This window comes from Macrotis lagotis, chromosome X (assembly GCF_037893015.1).
Source record: "Macrotis lagotis isolate mMagLag1 chromosome X, bilby.v1.9.chrom.fasta, whole genome shotgun sequence".
Classification (NCBI taxonomy): domain Eukaryota; kingdom Metazoa; phylum Chordata; class Mammalia; order Peramelemorphia; family Peramelidae; genus Macrotis; species Macrotis lagotis.
Window position 1 is genome coordinate 77,072,416 of NC_133666.1, and position 18,195 is coordinate 77,090,610.

General features: G+C 38.9%; 1 long non-coding RNA gene across 1 annotated transcript in view; it reads right to left on the reverse strand.

The window, feature by feature from the left end:
• Window positions 1–213: 213 nt before the first annotated feature.
• The window catches only part of LOC141500683 (uncharacterized), a 47,255-nt gene continuing 29,273 nt past the window's right edge, over window positions 214–18,195 (reverse strand). Inside the window, exons 2-3 of the long non-coding RNA XR_012471998.1 lie at window positions 1,420–1,616; window positions 214–857 (exon numbers count right to left, since the gene is read on the reverse strand). This is a non-coding gene — a long non-coding RNA (uncharacterized LOC141500683). The remainder of the gene's footprint in view (window positions 858–1,419; window positions 1,617–18,195) is intronic.

Below are 18,195 nucleotides of genomic sequence, written 5' to 3' on the forward strand. Positions count from 1 at the left end.
CCAGTAGCTGGCAGAGCCACAGCACTCCTCCTATCCTCCAGTTCCTACACCATTCTGTTCTCCTCTGCTATGGACTGCTGTATTTCAAAAGCTTAGAGCTAATGGGTACTAAAAATGGTGACAATAATTACAAACTTTGGTCTCCAATAGATCAATGATATGTTTGGTAGAATAGGGATAACAGTTCAGTCTGTGATAATTGTCCAATTCCACTATAATTTAATACTTGACTTCTCCAAGATATTTCAAAGTCTATATAGAATAGGGATTTATTATCTTTCAGCCCATGAAAAGTAGTGAGCTTCTGATATATAATCCTAGTCATCATGTTATTTTTTGCAAGGTATTCTGTAGTGTCTAAATATCTATCACTATCATTGTGACATGTTGTCAAGCTGCCATATCCTTGAACAATAAGCATCAATTATTAAATCTGTGTTCCTTAAGGATAATCCTTCTGGATTCTGGTGCTAGTAACCTGCTCCCAAATTTCTATAATAAATTCCTCCATTTCCACAAACAATCTGCATGATTCAGCTATTTGTTTGAAGCTTCTTTATTGACATATTACTGGCTGAGCTTACCCCTTCAAGTGAATAAGTATCAACAAAGCCCCTACTGCGTGGTAGGCACCCTCCAGGGCTCCCTGGAGAGATGGCTCTCTCTTGGTTCAGGTTCAGTGATTTATGTGACCCTAACACAGCAAGGACACAATGGCCTCTGTCTTCTCTGGTCATCAGTACATGGTGCCTTGGATGGTTTTTAGAAATACATCCAGTTGAAGGGACCCTGACAGCACAGGTCCATAGATGACCAGGAAGTTTGTTGGAAAAATAGGAGTCCTTGGTCTTTGTCTCCTAAGAGAGAAAACATATCCTTAGCACAGGAGGGAAGGAAAAGGGGTAGGTTTGCCCCATGTTGTGGGGAGACACTGATAGAGATTAGTTCTATCACAAAAGCAAAAGGAAAGAGAGGCTTACATTGCATAACAGTGACTACTTTGGCCCTTACTCCCTACACACTGGGTGTGTTACATTTCACTCCTCCTCCCACAGGGTTTGGGAGGGTGCTGGTTTTTTTCCACTGACTCAAGCCTCCACCAATTATGTTCCTCCAAAATTTTAGGGGTCCAATCACTCTAGATTCATTTTAACAACTTAAAAGTCGAATGAGGAATATTTCCTTCAAAGCATAGCACCAACAAACATACAAATATTCCCCTTCCTCAACACCTGGGGACAGAGCATCATCTCCCCTAAAGACTGCTAGGTGCTTTGGACAGAGCACCTGAAGTCAAGAAGGCCAGAGTTCAAATTCAACCTTGGATGCCTCCTAGCTCTGTGACCCTGGGCAAGTCATTTAACCTCTATATGTCTCAATTTTTTTCAATTAAAAAATTAAAATAAGAACAGTGCCTACCTCCCAAGCATTATGAAGAACCTGTTATGAGGACCAAATGAGAAAAATATCTGTAAAGCACTTAGCATAGTGGCTGGCCAGAGTAGGTGTGGAAGAAATGCTTCTTTTCTTCCTTCCTATACTGCCTCCATTTCTGGAGGAGGGGGAAGGAGGTTAAGTGACTTGAGGTTCCACATTCAGGACTCCACACTCTGCACCTAGAATGAAATAGACCAAAATCTCAGTCCTGTTTCTTGGGACCATAGGCCTAAGGGGAGTTCTTCCTCCCCACCCATACTATGGGTGAAGAAGACATTCACTCCTTGATGACACTGAAGAGGCTGCTCCCATCTCTCTGGTAAGCGAACACACAAAGGAAGTAGGCCTCTGCTATCTCCCACATTCATGCCTTCATCTTAGATGATCTGAGCATACAGCAAAGCCTCGTTACCATTATAAGGAAGGGGAGGAAGATAAGGAGAGGAAAGTACCCAAGTTGATCCATGAAAGCAAAACAGAGAGGCGGGAACAGAACACAGAGAAGAATGAAAGAGGAAATGTGGGGAGCCCAGGCACTTTCCTTCAAATGGAGATTCTCAGTTGACCAATCAGAGGAAGGGATCAGAGGAGTGGGGTGATCTTCCAGGGTGAGAAAAAGTCCAGAGAGGCAGTAAGGGGGTCATTTTACAGGATTCATACAGAGGTGAACCACCCTTATGCAGTAAATCCAGGGGGTTGTATGTCTATTAGCAGATCAGCTCTGTTATCAGGTTAGCTCAAGGGCAGCTAGGTGGCACAGTCAATAGAACACTGACCTTGGAGTCAAGAGGATGGGAGTTCAAATCCAGCCTTAGACACTTACTAGCTGTGTGACCCTGGGCAAGTCACTTCACATTGATTGCCTCACATCCAGGGCCATCTCCAGTTGTCCTGATTCATATCTGGTCCCTGGACCCAGATGACTTGGGAGGACAAAGTGAGGCTGGTAACTTAGCATACTTCACTCAAATCCAGTTCATGTGCTTGTCATGACATCACCTCCCTGATGTCAGGGTCTTCTTCAAGAATGAGCGATAACAGTTTTTTTTCCCTTGAGTTTTGTTTCACTAGCTGAATATCTCCAAGACCAGCCTCTACAGGATGCCAGTCAGCTGTGCCAATCATTCCCTGGACCCTGCCTAAATGAAGTTCTCACTGCAATGCATTCTTCTCCAAATGGACTCTGAACGGCCCAAAAGAATAATTGTGAAGGGGGAAATGATACAGGGAAAAAATGTAAAGAATTATGAATGTAACAGAAACAAAATCTGTTTTTTAAATCTTGTTAAATGGGTGGAGATACCCCACCCTTCAGATATAAATCAACTACCATTGTTTCATTGTAACCTAATCTCCTCAGTCTCTAACCCTCTACCTAATTCCTGGTGCCATAAGGGGGAAGGAAATTCCCCTTTTGTCCTCTGGATAAGGGGCAAAACCATAAAAATCTGGGTTGGACCTCCGCTTGGGCTAGTGCCTCTGACTATCTGGCCCAGTCAGCTCTGCTTGACTGTTCTTTTATCTCTGTCTCTCTCTCTTTACCTATCACTTTCTTTTGGGTTGTAACTTCCTTTAATAAATCTCTATTTTCTACCAAAAAAAGAAAAAAGGATGAGAGACAAACATTATCATTATTATCAACTTTGCTTTGGTAAGATTTTTTATAGGGTTTGGATCAATTTATTAGGTGCTTGAAGAATATCTGTCCATGTATGTGAAGAATATGGGGATGTTTCAGTTTCACAAGAATGTGAAGGGAGAATTGTTAGTTCATATTACAAAGACTGGGGTCTGCCTGTATTACTCTTGTTGCCTATGGACAGGTAGGTGAGTTAAGACAAAAGATTCAGCCTCGATCTGATCAAAAACTGAGATTAGGCCAGGTCTACCTCACCTAGTTCTGAGTTAACCTAGGATCTGAGTACTCCTTTACCCATGCTCAAGGAGGGAGCTGTTCTTGCTTATTAGTATAATGAGTAGGGTGGGGAAACTTATGGGGATGAATATATCAATTAGATTGTCCCCCCAGCCAATGATTAGCATAAAGGGGGAGGAATAAAGCCTTTCAAAGTGCATATAACACCTATCAGTTCTGAATTTCAGGGCCCCTCTCCCCAGAGAGAGGTGTGCCATTATGTCTTAATAACATCTAAATAATTGGAAAAATGTCAAATGCTTATGGATAGGTCGAGCTAATATAATAAAAATGACAGTTCTACCCAAATTAAATTACTTATTCATCACCATACCATTAAAACCACCAAATAACTATTTTACCAAGCTAAAAAAATAGTAGCAAAATTCATCTGGAGCAACAAAAGGGCAAGAATAGCAAGGGAATTAATGACAAAAAAAAGTAAAGGAAGGTGGCCTAACTCTACCAGATGTAAAACTATACTATAAAGCAGCAGTCATCAAAACTGCCTGGTACCAGTTAAGAAATAGAGTAATGGATCAGTGGATTAGGATGGGTTCCAAAGAAACTGCAGTAAATGACTACAGCAATCTACTGTTTGACAAACCCAAAGACATCAGCTTCTGGGATAAGAATTCACTATTTGACAAAAATTGCTGGGAAAGCTGGAAAATAGTATGACAAAAACTAAGCATAGATCTACATCTCATACCCTATACCAAAATAAGGTCAAAATGGGTACATGATTTAGATATAAAGAGTGATACCATAGACAAATTAATAGACCAACAATACTCCATCATTGATCTCTGGAAAAGGGATAAATTTATGACCAAATAAGAATTAGCATACATTATAAATTACAGAATGAATGATTTTGATTATATTAAATTTTAAAGTTTTTGCACTAATAAAATCAATGGTGCCAAAATTAGAAGAGAAGCAGAAAGCTGGGAAACAATCTTCACAACCAGGAGTTCTGATAAAGGTCTAATTTCTAAAATATATGGAGAATTGCATCAAATTTATAAGATCACAAGTCATTCCCCAATTGATAAATGGTTGAAGGATATGAACAGATAGTTTTCAAATGAAGAAATTAAAGCTACATATAAGCATATGAAAAAATGCTCTAAATCACTACTGATCAGAGAAATGCAAATTAAAACAACAATGAGGTATCATCTCACACCTATTAGATTAGCCCAGATGAGAAAAAAATGAAGATGATCAATGTTAGGGAGGTTGTGGGAGGATTGGGATATTGATGCATTGCTGGTGGAGTTGTGAATGGATCCAACCTTTCTGGAGAGCAATATGAAACTATGCCCAAAGAGTAGTAAAACTGTTCATACCCTTGACCCAACAATTCCAATTCTAGGCCTGTATCCAGAAGAAATTGTAAAAAATGGAAAAAACCTACATGTTCCAAAATATTCATAGCAGCCCTTTTTGTAGTAGCAAAGAATTGGAAATTGAGGGGATATCCATCCATTGGGGATTGACTAAACAAGTTATGGTTCATGAATGCTAGGGAATATTATTGTTCTATAAGAAACCATAAATGGTTGAATTCTAGAGAAACATGGAATGACTTACAGGATCTGATGCTGAGTGAAGGGAGTAGAGCCAAGAGAACAATGTACACATCACCAACATTATGAAATGAACAACCTTGATGGAAGCAACTCCTCTCGACAGTCCAGAGAGCTAGGACAACTGTATTAAACTTGTAATGGTCTATATTATCCCTAACTGGAGGAGGAAAAACAAAACAAAACAAAATACACAGGAAAAAAAAACCCTTCCAAATCAGAACACTTTATAAAAATTATCTCTTATGTATCTCTATCCCTTAATCTTAATTCCTCATGCCAAAAATTACTAATTTGTAAATATGTTTAACAAAATATGTATGTACAATACTAACCTGACTGTTCCCTGATGAGGGGAGGGGGATGGGAAGGAAGGGTAGAGGGAAATTTTGTAACTTGGAAATATGCATGTACAAATGGATGAATATAATAAATATTTTTTTAACAGATGTCTTAAGAAAAAATCATTTTAATCACTCTGGACTAAGTAAATATTCATGGTCATTTATAACAATGTGGTAAGCCTGTTCCTGAGGTTGGAGCAGGGTACTTTTATTCCCCATCATGACAGATATTCTTCAGGCACATAATAAATTGATCTAAACCCTTTAGAAATTTTTTGGAACAAGCACAGCTGATAACAGATCATTCATCAAATGATAGAATATGAAAAAGTTGATAACACAAAATTATTCAGACTCTGGCTCCAAAATAACTGCTTTTACCACCATGGATAACACAAAACATCAGATTAAAAGAGCAAAGCTCAAGGGGCGGCTAGGTGGCACAGTGGATAGAGCACTAGACCTGGAGTTAGGAGTACCTGAGTTCAAATCTAGGCTCAGACATTTAATAATTACCTAACTGTGTGGCCTTGGGCAAGCCACTTAACCCCACTGCCTTGCAAAAACTAAAAAAAAGCTCCAGCCAACTGGAGGAGTAATAAGGAGGGCAGGGGCTTTACAGGGAAAGAGAATGAATGGTTCTGTTTTGGACATTAAATTGGGAGGTTGGGGTAAGCAGAGAATTTGAGGCAGGAGACCGTGAAGCAAGAATCATAAATATAGAAATGATTCATGGGAACAAAGTAGTAGATGGGAAAAAGAGAAGAGCTCATTGGTCACTTTGGTGGAATAATGAGGTTTTGAAACCAGATTATAAGGGGTTAAGAAGAGAGTGAGAGGAGAGGAAATAGAGACAGTTTTCTTTTCAAGGAGTTTCACCACAAAGGGCAAAAGAGACAGTATAGGTGAGTATTGGCAAGGATGGAAGGATCAAATGAGAGATTTGGGGGGGGGGGGTTTCAGGATGGGGGAGGTATTTGTAGGCAGTAAAGAAGGAACCAGTAGAAAGGGGGAGATTAAAGAGAAGTGAGAGAGTGGGGATGGCAGAGGAGAAAACATGATGTTATGGGATGACTTGTACAGGTAAATGGATAACCTTGGTCAGGACCAAGGTCATCTTTTCATGTGATATGGGAAGAAGGTCCCTGAGTGATAGGAAATGAGGAAGAGGAGAGGAGGGGGAGCTCAAGGTGAGTGGATTTTTTTCTGTATAATATGAGGCAAAGTTCTCAGCTGAAAGGGACGGGGAGCCACATTGAGATTGCTTCTTGGGAGTTGAGAGAGCATGAACTCACACTCCATTACTTAGATTCAACTAGAAAAAGATGTCACTTTATTCACATAGAAAAATAGCAGAATAGTTAAGTCTGCCCAGGATCACTTCTATCTGAAAACCATCAACACAGATGTGAAGAACAAGATAACAATTATCAAAACAGCCTAGTGGAAAGTCCAAAAGTATAAAACACATAGACAAAATGAAAAGGCAGAAGGTCCCAAATAAAGGGGATTAAAAGGGAGAAGATAATTTCAATGTATCTGAAAAGTAGGTACTAATAAAATATCAGTTCAGCCAAGACAGATGAGAAAAGGGTATGAATTGTTAGGTTTTTCTGACCTGGAAGGGGGCTTAGGGATCCTGAAGATCTGCCCCACAAATTTAGAGTTATATTTTCCTTATCCAAGGCCAAAAACTTTGGAATTTGGGCATCTAGGTGATGCAGTGAATACAGCACTCACTCCAGTGTCAGGAAGACCTGAGTTCAAATCCAGCCTCAGACACTTACTGGGTGGGTGACCCTGGGGAAGTCACTTAACCCTATTTACCTCAGTTTCCTCATCTGTAAAATGAACTTGAGAAGAAAGTGGCAAACCATTCCCGAATCTTTGCCAAGAAAATTCTAATTGAGGTCACAAAGAATCAGACATGACTGAAAAACAACTCAATAACAAAAAAATAGCAAAAGTATTCATTATAGATATATGTATACATGAACCAGTTCCACTTGAGAATATTCTTGATGAAACACTAAGTACAATGTCTTATTCCATTTTGACCTTTAAATCCAATTTTTGGAACATTCTGCATGACCCAAGGGGAAGACTGTACCCAGCCATTGCACTTCCTACTATAATGCCATGGTTTTCATCAGGAGAAGCCCTTAGGAGAAGGTTGGAGCTATGAGCTGAATCAGCCACTTGGTTCAGGAAAGATCTTTTTTACCTAAAAGAACAAATGACAGGCAAACTCTGGTTACTGAGACATTTTCTTAAAAATTAATAAAGTCCAGCTGTCAACTTCACAAATAAGAACTGACAATACTTGGGGGTAATGATAAAACTCAGGTTGTCAAAAGCACATTTCTTGAATCCTTGCAGTTTTCTGATGAAATGGGTGCTGATACTGACAACTCTCATTTTTTGTATAATGAAATGTGGCAACATTGCAGATATCTATATAACCAAGTGAAGTAGTATTTTCCAAATGACCAAGGCATCATGCTACACAATTATCCCTACAAGGATAGCCAAAGCCTTAGCCCTGTCTGAAGATGGCAGCTCTCCAAGTTTTCCTGAGTCCCCTGCACTTGACTGTGGAGGGTGCCTGTGGGGGTAAATCAAGGCTTCCAAAGCTGACAGCTGACTCACTGGACATAACTCATGGGTTGGGGTTGGAAGCAAAAGGTCAGGGAGCCATGTCCTGACCCTCAGTTCAGATCCTTCACTACATGGGGAGCCAGGAGTTCTGGCCTTTGGCTACTAACCACCCTAAACCACCAGTCCTGTTCTCAGCCTGGCCCTCACATCCATCACTTGGGGAGAGGGCTCTTGTGAAAAAGGGGCTAGTCACCCCACCATCTGCCACCCACAGGGGAGCAGTCTTGGAGGCCGAAAGACCTGAGCTCAAATCCCCCACAGATGCTGACTGGACAAGTCACTTTACCTGTCTGTCTCAGTTCTCTCATTTGTAAAATAAAGGAAATGACAGCAAGACTGTTGTGAGGATCCAGTGAGATCACTTATTTATAAGTGATTATGATAATGAGGATTATTGTCTACTGGAGGCCTTGCTGTGATGTCTCCCCCCCAATTTCCTTAAATAAATTTTATATCTATGGACACAGTGTCTCCCCTGATAAAATGGCAGTGCCTGACCTGATTCATTTTTGTCTTGCTATGGGCCCTTAGCTGATTACATATTAAATGCAGTTATTCCTTGGAGTCCCGTCTCTACTATCCATTACATGTGCTCTGTTCCAAGGTGAAGAACCCACCACTCCTGGCCTTTCTGAACCCACTGCACTCTCTATCTCTTTCCCAAGAATACCCTGAGAGACTCTGGAATAATAATATTAACCAGAATAAGGACAACAGCAACAATAATATGACTACATTTCTCAGGCACTTTAAGGTTTGCAAAGGTTTGTATGCATCAACATAGGTTGATTGGTTGGTTCTTGTCCTTCATTATCAAAGAAGACCAAAATGACATCACTATGTGTGAGACAAACATAATCTCATCAACAAAGACTATCTCATTGGACCTTCAGAACATCCCTCTCCCTGCTCTGCTTCTGCTTCTCCAACTTTTGGTACCATTTCCCAGTCACCTTCTTACCCTGGAAGTTCCATGGAGTCTCGTGGCTTTCTCACCACCCTGCAGTCCCTTCTCCCATACCTTTGCACAGGTACCACTACTCCATTCACCTCCCCCCCCCTACTATTTTCAGATCCTTTTTATGGGCTGCCTTACACAATTAGAATAGAAACTCCCTGAGGGCAGGGGTTATGTATAGCCAGCACTTAGAAGAGGGGCTGATATATAGGAAGCCCTTACCCCATGATTTCCCTCTAACTAGAGAGCTCCCTGAGATCTCTTTGTGATTGCTGTCATTCCTATTATAGATGGCCATCAGCCATTACTTGGATAAGTCTTCCTAGAAGGAACTCCAAGCCAAGGTCAAGCTTGCTGGCCTCTTACTTATTAGCTACACTCTCATCTCTTTTTTGAAAGCTGGGACATCTACCCTTCTCCAGATCTATTCTCAGCAATCACCTCAGCCTAGTACTAATGTACCCTGAGATGTAGGGCATCTGGTCCAGATGACTTGAATAGATTCAAGGCATATTGACATCTTAGGTATATACTACATATTAACCCATTTAAACCATGAATAAAGGAATGAATAAGTAACTGAGTGAATGAATAAATCAATGAAGGAATGAGTAAGTGAATCAATGAAAGGAAGGCTAATGATGGGAAAGGAAAGAGAAGAGGAAGAGAAAGGCTCAAATGCCTGCTACTAGAACAGCAGGGCACTGGACATTGAAGAGCAGGCCTTGAGGGAAAGTGTCCAACCAGAATTCAGGCATCAGCTTCAGAAATGGGAGTGAAGGGAGCAGCTAGGTGGCACACTGGATAAATCACCTGCCCTGGAATTCAAATCCAGCCTCAGACACTTAAAATTACCTAGCTGTGTGACCTTGGGCAAGTCACTTAATCCCATTGCCTTGCAAAAAACAAAAACAAAAAGAAAAGAAAAGAAAAGAAAAGAAGAGAAGAGAAGAGAAGAGAAGAGAAGAGAAAAGAAAAGAAAAGAAAAGAAAAGAAAAGAAAAGAAAAGAAAAGAAAAGAAAAGAAAAAGGTATAAAACCAAGGCCCTGGTCTTCAGCTTGCCCCTGGAAGCTGCCCAAGCTAAAAAGTTTGCACTAATAAGCTCTCCTAGTACCTCTTTCCAAAGAGGCTACTTCTTCCCCTTGGCCTCATTACCCAAGGATCCAAAGGGAGAGTCCTCAAAGCCACCTGGGAACTTGTTAGGTAGAGCCTATTAGTCAAGGCTCATTAGGGTGATGAGCCAAGAGCTCCATTCCCAAGGGAGAGCATCCCCATCCATTCCTGGGCCCTATCCCTAGGTGCCAGACCTCAGAATCAATAGTGAAGCAAAACTTGGCCATCTCTTTAGGGAGATGTTCCCTGGGGTCTGAATCAATCAGCTTCCAGCCAAGGTAGCTAATGGATCCAATCCAGTCTCCATCTCTACCTCTGGCTTATGCAATGACCCCAACAAAGTCCCTTATGCCACATCTTGAGATGCAGCAGATGGGGTATGAAGTGAGGAGCTCTATCTTTGAAGCCTATGTCAGCCATTTGCTGACCATGTGGCCATAAACAAATTCCTTAATCTTTCTGCCCACCCCATAGAATGACATCATTTTCCCCTCTTGGCTGGAGTCAATGGCCTCTTAAGTGTTCTCCTGGACCTAAAATTCTGAGACTCAAATAATCAAAAGTACCTCTATAAGATTAGAATGGTAAGGAAGTCAGATTCTCAATTGCCAGGCTAAAGGAACCTAGACTTTAACAAGGGAAGAAGGGAACTGAAGAAAATTCTGAAGTTGGGAGAAGGACATAGTCCAAGAGGGAGCAATAGGTCAGGGAGCAGTTATACAGAGCAAGTGAGAGACAGAGAGAGAAGGGGGAGAGAGATAGAGACAGGGAAACAAAGAGAGACAAAGATAGACACAAAGAGAAGGAAGAGATAGACAAAGACAGAGAGACAGGGACAAACACACACACACACACACACACACACACACACACACACACACACACACACACACACAGCCTTGAATGCCAGGCAGAGGCTCAGGAAGAATCCTGCAAGATCTCAAAGCCCTGGACCCAGTTATTATCCTTTGATCTATATTTTTGACAGATCCTAAAAATGGACAATGAATTCAAACCAGAAATAAATCAGAGGGGAAAAGAAGGATGGTTAACCTTTGGGAATTGTAAGTTTCTCTTAATGACCCCAAACTTCTCCCCGAAGCAGAGGCCCATCTTTTTAAATCCAATAGTCTACTGATTTGTAATATTATGTGTTATGCCTGATAGTCTTCAAGGACTCAAAAATGAGTATATCAGGAGGGCAAAGAAGTAACATGTGCCAGTGTGAGCCAACTGTGACATAGCAATAAAGAACAAGAAGAGGAAAGGAAAGAGAAAGATGATGGGTCAGACACATACCAAGAGGGAGGCATTACTTAGGAACAGATTATGCCTGTGAGCTATGGGAGGACTTGGGCTAGGTTGGCTCAAATGGGTTTATTCTGAGAGAATATTCCACTTATTTGTTAAGCAGATCTCAACCTATTCAGGCCTGTTCATGAACAGTCTTACATTTTTAAGGATGGTTTAATATTGACTCCTTTGTGGAAGCCCCTTCCTCCCAGAATCCCTCCTCAAACAAGAGACCTTTCCCTACTGACTGTGTGTGGTATGTGTTTTCCCAATTACCCTGCTCAGAATCTTAGACTTGACCAAAAAACTACTTGACAATACATCCATTCAGTCTTTGCTTGAACATTGAGGCAGAACTGAGATAGAACACACCATCAGCTAATCAATAGACAAGCATTTCTTTATAGATAGATAGATAGATAGAGATATATACATCTATTTATTTATTTATTTGTTTGTTTTATTGTTTATTTGTTGAGTTTTCCAACTACATGCAAAGATAGTTTTCAACATTTTTGGTAAGATTTTAAGTTCCACATTTTTCTCCCTCCCTCCCTTCCTTCTCCCCCCCTCCCCTTGACAGTGAGCAATTTGATATAGGTTGTATGTGTATAACTATGTTAAACATATTTCCCCATTAGTCATGTTGTGAAGGAAGAATCAGAACAAAAGGGGAAAACCATGAGGGGGAAAAACAAAGTTTGAAACAAATTTTAAAAACTGAAAATAATATGCTATGATATACAATCAAATGCCATAGTTTTTTCTCTGGATATGGATGGTATTTTCCATCACAAGACTTTTAGAATTGTCTTTGAGTATTGTACTGCTGAAAAGAGCTTAATCTATCATAGTTGATCATCACACGATGTTATTAATGTATACAATGTTCTTCTGGTTCTGTTCACTTCACTCAGCATCAGTTCATGCAAGTCTTTACAGGCTTTTCTGAAGTCTACCTGGTCAGGATTTCTTATAGAACAATAGTACTCCATTCTACTCACAAACCATAATTTGTTCAGTCCTTCTTCAATTGATGGGTATCTCTCCAATTTCCAATTCTTTGCCACCACAAAAAAGTGCTGCTATAAATATTTTTGTACATGTGGGTCTTTTTGCCTTTGTTATAATCTCTTTTGGATACAAACCTAGTATTGGTATTGTTGGATCAAAGGGCATGATCGGGTTTATAGCCCTTTGGGAATAGTTCCATATTGCTCTCCAGAATGGTTGGATCAGTTCACAGCTCCACCAACAGTGCATTAATTAGGTAAGCATTTCTTAAGCACCCTTTTGATGACAGGTACAGTGTTTGAATCTGGCAATACAGAATCAAAGGTGACACAGTCCCTGCCCTCAAGTTTTCATTCTATTGGTGGGATACAACAGGTTCCTAAATAAAGGATACATGAAAAATAAATACAAAGTAATGGTTGTGGGGGGGAGCATCAATTCAGGGAATCAAAGACTTAAGCAACCCTGGCACTGAGGCTTGAAGGAAGTCTAGGAGATCCAAGAAGCAGAAATGAAGAGGGAAGGCATGCCAAACTTTAAGGAAAATGTGAACAAAGGCAGGGAGGCAGGAGATGAGATGCTCTCACACAGCATAGTGAGTGAGTCATTCTGGAAAGATAGGCTGTAGCAAGATTAGGAAAGGCTTTAAATGTCAAAGGTAGAACTTTATATCGGAGACAATGAGAAGCCCTTGAAGTTTCTTGAGCAAGGGAGTGCCATGGTCAGAACTGTGCTTTAGGAAGATCATTTTGGCAGCTCAGTAGAGAATGGACTAGAGTGGGGAGAGACTGGAGGCAGGGAGGTCAATGAGAGGCTATTGCAAGAACCCCTGGAAACACTGGACATACTCAAAAATGAAATTTTGAGGTGAATCCAAGATAGCAGAGAAAAGGCGGGATTCATCTGAGCTCTCCTCTAAACCCTTCCAAACACCTTTAAATAATGCCCCAAAACAAATTCTGGAGCAATAGAATCCACAAAAGGACAGGGTAAAACAAATTTCAAGCCCAATATAACTTAGTCAGCAGGAAAGGTCTGTTGCACCGGGGTAAGAGTGAAATGCGGTTCAGTGCAGGCCATGCCAGTTCAGACAAAGTCCTAGCAAAGCAAGAATAGTCCTTGGGAATGGCTGAACTAGTTGTGACAGTGAAGGATACCTCTCAGCCTACAGAAGATCATACCACCTTGGTAGAATCAAAATTTTACAGATCCCTAGAATTATCTCTGAAAAACAACTGCACAAAAAACTTGAACTTTGGGATAATGAGCTTGGGAAGCAGAGCCCTACTATAACAAAGAGTTGAAAATCAAGAAAAAAGACTAGAAAATGAATTAACAGCAGAAAAAGATGCTGACTACAGAAAGTTCCTGTGGTGACAAGGAAGGGAAAAACATAGACTCAGAAGATAACAAAGTCAAAACTTCTATATCCAAAACCTCAAGGAAAATAATATGAATTGGCCCTAGACCATGGAAAAACTCAAAAAGGATTTTTAAAACCAAGTAAGTGAGGCATAGAAAAAAATGGGAAGATAAATGAGAGTGATACAAGAAAATCATGAAAAAAGAATCCACAGCTTGATAAAGTTTGCACAAGAAATACTGAATAAAACAATACCTTAAAAATAAAATAGGCCAAATGGAAAAGGAGGTGCAAAATTATTCCTTAAAAAATAGAACTGACTGAGGGACAGCTAGGTGGCGCAGTGGATAGAGTACCAGTCCAGTCAGGAGGATCTGAATTCAAATCCAGTCTCAGACACTTAATAATTACCTAGCTGTGAGACTGTGGGCAAGTCACTTAACCCCACTGCCTTGCAAAAACAAAACAAAAAAATTAGAATTGAGCAAGTGGAAACTAATGACTTCTTAAGATATCAAGAAACAATAAAAAATCAAAAGAATAAAATAATAGGAAAAATTTGAAATATCTCATTGAAAAAAACTGGAAAATAGATCCAGGAGAGATTATTTAAGAATTTTTGTACTACCTAAAAGTCATGATCAAAAAAAAGAGCCTTGACAGCATCTTCCAAGAAATTATCAAGGAAAACTGACTTTATATTCTAGAACCAGAGGGTAAAATAGAAATTGAAAGAATCAACTGATCACCTTCTGGTAAAGATCTCAAAATGAAAACTCTCAGGAATATTTTAGTCAAATTTCAGAACTCCCAGGTCAAAGATAAAATATTGCAAGCAGCAAAAATGAAACAATTCAAATATCAAGGAGCCATAGGCAGGATAACACAGGATTTAGCAGTTTCTACATTAAAGGATCAGAGGGCTTGGAATATGATATTCAAAAGGGCAAAGGAGCAAGGATTAACAATCAAGAATCGCCTATCTAGCAAAACTGAGTTTAATCCTTTGGGGGGGGGGGGGTGGATATTCAATGACATGGAGGTTTTTCAAACATTCTTGACGAAAAAACAGATCTGTATAGAAAATATGACTTTTAAATGCAAGACTCAAAAGAAACATTAAAAGGTGATCAGAAAAGAGAAATTATAAGGGACTCAATAAAGTTAAACTGTTTACATTCCTATATGGGATATTTATAACTTCTAAAAACTTTCTCATTATTAGAGCAGTTAGAAGAAGTATACATAGATAGAGGGCATGAGTGTGAGTTGAAATAAGTATGAGTAGGATAATTATCTCAAAAAAATCAAAAATTAAAGGGTGAAAAAGAAGAATGCACTGGGAGAAGGAGAAAGGGAGAGATAGTATGGAGTAAATTACTGGACAAAAAAGGAATAAATAGGAGAAATGGGGTTGGGTAACATGTGAACCTTATTCTCATCAGAATTTGCTCAGAGGGGATAACATACATAATCAGTTGAATGTAGAAATCTATCTTACCCCATAGAAAAGTAGAAGAGGAAGAAGATAGGAGAAAGAGGGGTTGATAGAAGGGAGGGAAAATTGGGATATGTAAAAATCAGAAGCAAAAGACTTTTGAGAATGGAAAGGGTAAAAAGAGAGAGAGAATATGATAAACAAGGGGGGGGAATAGGATGGAGGGATATATATATATATATATATATATATATATATATATATATATATACAGTCATCAATACCGAAAGAAAAAAAATTACCACAAATTTCTCTGAAGAAGACCTCATTTCTCAAATATATAGAAAAGTAAGTCAAGTTTATAGAAATAAGAGCAGCAGAAATATTAACAGAATAGAAAACCTAGAATCCCCAGGAGCAAATGTTTCTAAAGAAGTAAAAGAAAGAATAGTACCTTGGGAATTAAAATACATGGAAGTGAAGGGCAATCTGGAAGAGAAGTAAAAAAGAAGACATATTAAAAGAATATATGGTTTCTACACAAACAAAACATATTGATCTTTAAGACAGAATATGCATAGACAACTTAAACATCATTTTCCAGAACAACATGACAAGTTCAAAAGACTGAATACAATGTAGAAAATAATATAGGAAAATTTTCCAGAACTTCTGAACACAGAAAACACAAAACCTCTGGGGGAAACAATCATGCTTCAAACCCCAAGGCACAGAGTGGCTAAATTTAATTATTCCAATAACAAATAACAAATTCTGCAAGCAACCAAGAGAAATATCTTCATGTAAAGAATAACACAAGACTGACTATTCTACACCCACTAAATACCACAAAAGGGAATGGAATAAATATTCCAAAAAGTAAAAGAGCTCAAAATGCAATTTAAAATTCACCCTACACACCTAATCCAAATCATCAAAGAAAAAGATATACATTAAATAAAAGAAAAATATTTCAAGCATTCTTTCATAAAGTCAGACAGAGACAAACACCCCAAACCAGAAAAAGACAAGAAAGGGTAATAAACAGAACTACCAAGGAAAATGTTAGTAATAAAATAAATTATTCTATCACTAGAGACTATGAAAAGAAAAAAATAGAATATCAAAGAAATTTATTTTTAAGAGACCATTAAAATACTTCTTTCTAAAAGTACATAAAGGAACAAAAATGAAAGTAGAATTTGAAAGAAATCAGATAAGTCATAGTAGAGGAGCAAGCACGATACAGTATGAATTAAATCTTGAAAAACTCCCCAACAGGTGAATTAATGTATTTCATGTGCCTAGATTGCAAAATTCTCTTCCCTTTGTTGTTATTTAGGGTTCATTGCATTTTCTCCTCTATCTTTCACCTTCCCTCTCCCCTTTCATGTACAAATGGAATGGAACAACTTAAGATACAATTATATTTCTACCATGGGCAATCCTTCTCTCCCCTCAATAATTGGTACTTCTAAGAGTGAAGCATAGCAGATAAAAAGGTTGAGAGGGCAAAATCTTAACAAGGTAATAACACAGAAATTGGTTAGAAGAGGAAACTCGAAATTAGTTCTTTAGAAATTTAATTCAATGAGAAATGCAAAGAACAAATAAGTATAAAAACTATGAACCCAAGTTTAGAATACACATAGTGAAAATTAATGAAGTGACCAAGATAAAGAAAAAAATTTTAAGAAGATACAAAAAGAGGAAAAAAATACAAACAAAAAAATCAGGGGAAAAGGGGAGGTTAAGAATTAACTATTTAAGGGTGGCCAGGTGGCACAGTGGATAGAGCACCGGCCCTGAAGTTCAAATCCGACTGCAGACACTTAATAATTACCTAGCTGTGTGGCCTTGGGCAAGCCACTTAACCCCATTGCCTTGCAAAAACTTTAAAAAAATTAACTAAGTGAAAGGAAGGGAAGAGAGAAATAAGAGGAGAAGAATTAGATAACTAAATAAAAGTAAGAAACAAAATGGAATAAAAAAGCTACATGAGGATGTCTCAGTGGCTGGAAGTGAAAGCAAGTTGCTTTTTTCTGAGCTCCAAGCCCCTGGGGGATTCATCTGCATCTCACCCACCCAGCCGCTGCCACCATCCCAGAGGATGAAATTGGCTTTTCTCAAGTGGCACTGCTTCCAAATTAGGCAGTATAACATTGTGGGAGACTGGTGATTAATAACCACAGAAAAGGTGGAGATATAGAAAATCAGATGTTTGGTCAGCCTGGGACATCTTAACCATTGAACTACAGTGGAGTGTTGCACCAGGCCAGAAGGAAAGGAGACTAGAAGCTATCTGGGACCAGTTCTGTTCTCACTGAAGTCATTTGGTATAGTAATTGAGCCTAGTAAAAACTGAATTCCCCACTGTGGTATGAGAAGAGGCAAAGACTGCTTCTAAGTTCCAATCTTCAAGGGATTTGCCATCAAAAGAAAAGGAATCAGAAACTGAATGATAAGAGAACAAAACAAACAAAAAAGACTGAAGTCACTAAAGATCCCAGAATAATATTCTATTTAAAATTTTGAGTGCAAGCAGACGAATCAGCAGGTTAGCTATTAATAATAGAAGGGAAGATGGCATCTAAACCAAGCCAGGAATCTCTGAATAAACAGAATAAGACAAAGCAAAATGAAGGAACACATGATAAGGCAACAAAAACTTTGTATTCCCAAGAGAGAATGGAATCACAGCAAGATGTTCCTGAATGGTCCACGACAGAAATAAGAATCTGCAAAGAAGAATGCATGGCCTATACAGGAGAGATAATTGACAGAATTGAAAGACTTGAATCTGCCTTAGCAAATCTCTCCAAAGAAACAAAAGAGAAGAAGCTTTAATTATGAGGAACACAAACTAAAGAAGAAATTAAGATGTGTAAGGACCATGAATGAAAGAATAACATTGTAGAATAGACAGAAAAGAGAACTAATGAAGATAACAAAATAAAGTCATTCTTCTTAGGGGGAAAAAGAAGCAAAATATTTTAAAAAGCTAGCAAAATAAGTTAAAGGAAAGAAGAAAGGAAGACTTTAATCAACTAATGGAGAAAGAAAAAAG